The sequence below is a fragment of the Lupinus angustifolius genome, chromosome LG04 (assembly GCF_001865875.1).
Source record: "Lupinus angustifolius cultivar Tanjil chromosome LG04, LupAngTanjil_v1.0, whole genome shotgun sequence".
Classification (NCBI taxonomy): Eukaryota; Viridiplantae; Streptophyta; class Magnoliopsida; order Fabales; family Fabaceae; genus Lupinus; species Lupinus angustifolius.
In genome coordinates, this window is record NC_032012.1 from 1152427 (window position 1) to 1158426 (window position 6000).

Here is a 6000-nt window from a genome sequence, read left to right on the forward strand (position 1 = left end):
CGATTCAAAAATGTTTTTAAATTTAAAATAGTTAGCTAAAAATATGTATATTCCCTAATTGTGAAGAGGTTTGAACAATTGAAAGGGGGGACTTGTATTGAAATTGCAAGAAATGTACAGGATGGGATACAGTGGAAGGAATATTTATTTAGGGTGTGTTTGGGGAGGGAAGGAATGGGAGGGTTTAGGAGAGGGCTTTTGCTTGGGAGTTTAGTGGAAGAGAGAGGAGGGTTTTGAAGAATTTTTCAAACCCCCTCAAACCCTCCAAATGTAAAAATACCTAGTTCCCCCAAATTGGGGTGTTTTGGGAGAAAAATAAACCAAATTACCTAACTACCTTTATTAATATTTTTCTATAACATATAATACATAACATATTATTGATTTTTTAAAGGAGAAGGGGTAAAATAGTATTTTTGTATTACATTAACCCTCTATCCCCTCCTATCTAAATTCTACACTCCCAAACAATTGAGGGGTTTAGTTGGATTTGCCCTCCCTTCTCCTTCCTTTCCTCCCCCCTCTCTACCCTCTCATCCCCCTCCTTTCCTTTTTCCCTCCTAACTCCCAAACAAAGCCTTAGTCAAATGCGATTCCCATTTATCCAATTCTTCTCTCTATGCAAGCGATGCATGACAATAAGTTAATCAAATTTAGAGTCTAATTCATTTTATTCTTAAATTTATCGAACATTTTAGGAAAAGGAAGATGTATCATAAATGTAATTTATGTATGGCAACTTGCTTGAATTACATGGAAAGCTTTTTATTTTTAAAAAATAAACATTCACTTTCTTCCTTATAAATCTTTGCACGAATAATTTAATTTCCGAAAAAAAGATACTAAAAATGTGAGTTAAAATGATCACTATTAAAATTCATTAAATGTTAAAAATAATTAATTTGACTTACATTTGATATTTTTGTATGATTATTTTAGGTTTTTCTATTGTTAAAGGACAAACTTGAAAGATGTAAAAAATTTGAGGGACTAAAATAAATATTTAGATTTTAAAGAAAGATATGCGAAAACAGATCATGGGAGCTCTTATATCTTTTTAAGGTGATTATTTTTCACTTTAGCATTACTATTTAAATGCTACCCCTCCAACTTGCTTTAAATTTGACCCACAATTGTTTTTTAATGTAAATACCCACGTGAGACTCGAGCCACATTTGGTTGGTAATAGTGTGAGAATCTTCATTGGCAAACTGAGAATATATAAAAGTTCGTTATGACCAATATTTTCTAAATAAATTGAGATTGCGTCTTAACACCAACTCCAATTTACATTTTTCTTTATTCATTTTTAATTTCTCAGAATATATATCCTGTTACCAATAGTTATGAAAATATGTGAATACAAAATTCATTCCGCATTTTATAATAAAAGAATAATAGATAGTAAACATTAGAAAATAAAGTCATTTAAATAAACTTCTTTTGAAAGATAAAAACTTATTAATATAATTAAACAGCTTCAACATTTTTTCCCGTAATTTACTGCATAAAAGCAATTTTTTAGATAATCCGAACATAAATGGTTAGCTTAAAATCGCTTTTTCAGCTATTATTTATATATATAACAATTCTTCAATGTCAACTCATTATTGTATAATTATTTTAATCATTCTTAAATAAAGATATTCGTTACTATTAGATTCTCACAAAGAATAAGAATTTGATTTTTAGAAGCAGCATTTGTTGAAATGAATAATCATATATCTCAAAAAGAATTAATTTCTTACTCATAGGGTGAGATGATACCCTTGCTAATGCAAAAAAAAATATTTGTCAATTAGTTGATTATTATGAACTGTAAAAATAAAAATTATCTCCTAAATTCATATAAAATTACTTATTAAGTAAAGAAAATCAAAATGTTAAATCTATAAAACTAAATTTATATTACTTTTAAACTTTTAGTGTATATAAAGTTTATTTATGCAAGTTTTAGTTTACAATGTTAAATTTATATTAAATCTATATAAACTAATCTATTATAAATTTTATATTTTTAAATTTAAGTCTATATAAATTTTATTTATGAATTTATGTCCATAATCTTAAATTTATATAATCTATACTACTATATAAAGACAAAATATGTCTAAGAGATGTATAAGTAATTGAAGATACGTAATTTTTATATTTCAACTTTACCCTTACTACTATATAAATGTAAAATATGCCTAAAAGATATTCAGGTAATTAAATATGTATAATTTCATTTATACATTTAATTCCATTTATATAATTTTGAAACAATTTGATGCAAAAATGGCTTAAGAGATTGTATATGTTTACCTTAGGTTACTTTTAAATAGAGAACCTATGTTCTTTGAAATACTCAAAAACTAATCAACTTAACCTCTTTGTGCCCTATTATCCATATTCGAAGATTATCTTATGTTCATCTTTGATCTAATTTTTTCAAATAAGGAAAATCACACATTCAAATATGTGTTAAAATAGAATCAAATAAAATAAAATTATAGAGACCGTACACTCAATCTCAAATTATACTCAAAATTATAACATCATGTATAATTAAATATTCAAACAAAAATATAATATAATGTATATTCATTACAAAAAATGTGATAAAATTCTCTAAAATAAAATATACAAAAATTAAATATTCAATATTAGAAAATAAGAGTGTAGGTCGGCAGACATTAAATGCATGTCAAGACGAAAAAATAATTCTATTATAAATAATATATTTTTAAAATTTTATTCTATATAACCTTTATTTATGGTATTTTGGTATTTTTTTGGTATAATGTAGGGTATTCCCTCACTTCATATGGACAAGAAATTAATCTCTTTTACGGACTTAGTCTACTTAGGATCCAACATGATCTTAAACTACTTGGTTTATTTTATTTTCCACGCTACAATTTAGTATGTAAAAATATAAAGAAATCGTGCAAGTTCCATTAGATACCTAAACTCAAAGTCACTAAAAACAAAGCTTTTAGTCTCCGTGAGTCATGGGTATTCCAAAAATGTAAACGTTCATTTACCTGGTACTTATTGTATCGGTACACTTTGATTATAATTTTGTGTTAATAGTTTCTAATTAAACTATATCATTTTGTGTGAAGATTGCACTTGCATGGCTAACAGAAGATGAAGAACAAACCTTGCAGCAATTAATGATTTCACATAAAACGAGGCAAAGAGAAGCTTACAAGCTTTGAATGAAAAATGAATGAAGTTCTTTATTGATTCCTTTTATATAAAATTGAATTTAGAATGAACAACCTAAATCCTATTTATCCTAATCCTAATGAATCAAAACATATTCAAGCTTATCCAACTGAAAAACAGAAAAACATAAAACTACTAAAAAAGGAAACTAACCTAGTAATAGAAAAAACAGAATTATGAAAACTTACTATATTAGGAAAGCTTTCAGTTAAAGGCATTGGAACCATCAAGATCATTCAGGCTTAGATCTGAGTAGTCTGGGCTTTGTGAATTAGTGGTAATTTCAACACACCCTCGCAAACTTGGCATATGAGAGTCAATTATGCTAAGTTTGGATAGGATGCTTCGAAATGGTGAAGGAGATAGCGACTTGGTGAAAATGTCTGCAAGTTGAAGAGAACTGTGAATAGGTAGAAGATGTATTGTGTTATTTTGCAATCTTTCACGAACCACATGACAATCTATGTCAATGTGTTTGGTTCTTTCGTGAAAAACCAGATTTGTTGCGATGTGTAAAGCAGAATTGTTGTCATAGAAGATGCTAACTGGTTTGTGATGTGAAATGCCAAGATCTCTGAAGAGGAAGAGTAACCATTGTGCTCCGCAAGCAGCCATGGCAAGGGCCCTGTATTATGCTTCCGAAGATGATCTTGATATGGTGTTTTGCTTCATATTCTTCCAAGATATGAGGGAAGATCCAATGAAGAAGCACCATCCAGTGAGAGATTTTCTTGTGTCCAAGCATGTTGCCCAATCTGAGTAGCCTTGGATGATTGTTGTATTGTTGCTAGGAAAGAAGATGCCTTGACCAGGGGAAGACTTCAAGTATCTGAGAATATGTGTTGTTGCTTTATGGTGTTGATTAGTAGGAGAGCCAAGGAATTGGCTAAGACATCCTACTGCAAAAGAAATTTCAGGTCGAAGCTCCTAGGTATCATGTTTCTTATAGAAGCTCAAAGGTGTACTTCCTCTAGTATAATGTTATGCCTTGTCTAGATCTAGCAACTTCCATTCCCAAAAAATACTTTAAGTCACCAAGGTCTTTAATACTGAATTTATTGTGAAGAACAGTTTTGGTGTGGATGATTTGGTCTGAGTTGTTTCCTGTCAAAATCAAGTCATCTACATATACTAAAACAACTGTAAAACCAGAGTTAGTGTTATGAATAAAGAGAGAGTAATCAGAAAAGGATTTAGTATAACCAAGTTGAATCAAGGTAGTAGTGATTTTATCATGTTATTGTCTGATGACTTGTTTAAGCCCATATATGGACTTCTGCAGTTTGCAAACCATTGTTGGATCAGAACATTTGAGTCCAGGTGGGGTCTTCATGTAGACCACTTCTTTGAGATCTCCATGGAGGAAGACTGTGTTTATGTCTAGCTGCTGCAAATGCCAATTAAAAAGGGCAGCAAGACAAAGAAGAACCCTTATGGTATTCATTTTTATCACTGGGCTAAAAGTTTCCATATAGTCTACACCCTCCGTTTGATTGAATCCCTTTAAAAATCTTGCCTTGTATCTTTCTATGGAGCCATCGACATGGTGTTTAATTTTGAAAACCCATTTACAACATATGGCTCTCTTATCTTGTGGGAGTTTAGTTAGGATCCATGTATTGTTTTTAGCTAAGGCTGTTAGTTCAATATGGATAACCTCTTGCCATTGTTTTGATTGAATTGCCTCAGAATAATCCTTATGTGTTTGATTGACAGATATGGTCAGCGAAAAATGTTTATGTTTGTTGGAGAGGTTGTTATAGCTAAGGTTTTTGCTAATGGGATGTTGGACATGTGGGTCAAGAAGTTTGGAATTGTGAAGAATGGTCCAATAATAATCTCTTAGATAGGTGGGTGAATTTCTAATTCTCTGAGAGTGTCTAGTTGAGGCAGGGCTGGTTGAGGCCTCTGGCATGTTGTTGGATTGATTAAGAGTCTCAGTGATGTTAGGAGGTGGCAGGGTGGTTTTAGGCATATGATAAGTAAATACATCTTGCTAGATAATAGGGAGTATAGGTTGAGAGTTAGGGTTGATTTCAGTATTGGTGGATGAGGTACTAGAAAAAGGGAAATATGTTCAAAAAAGGCAAGGTCTCTGGAGATAAAGATCTTATTTGTTTTGATATCAAGTAAGACATAACCTTTAACCCTATGGGGGTAACCTAGAAATATGCATTTTCTTGATCTAGCATCCAATTTTTTTCTTTGAGAGACTAATGTGGAAGCATAACAAAGACACCCAAAGACTCTCAAGGGCTTGAGGTCGGGCAAGGTGTTATGTAATTCTTCAAAAGGAGATTTATTAGATAAGAAAACAATAGGTTGCCTATTGATTAGATGAACAACATGTGATATGGCATAGTTCCAAAAACATATAGGCAAATTAGATTGAAAAATTAGAGCCCTAACCACACCTAGAATATGTTGGTACTTTCTTTCAACTATGCCATTTTATTGTGGTGTTTCAACACATGAGGTTTGGTGTTGTATTCCTTTTTCCATATAAAAATCCTTCATAGTAAATTCTCTGCCATTATCTAATCTAATGATTTTAAACTGAGCATATGTGACAAAAGCCTTAACAAGGGGAGTGGCTTCTGCTTTTAATTTCATGAAATAGATCCAGGTGACTGATCGAGGCCGTACCCGATACAAATAATATAACAATTAAAACTGCAGTACTAGGAAGTGACTCCTAGGTCGTTTCCCAAGGATTATCTTTCAGGCAAAGCTTCAAACACCTTATACTCACACACACAAGGGGGTTTTTGTTGTTGGATAGTA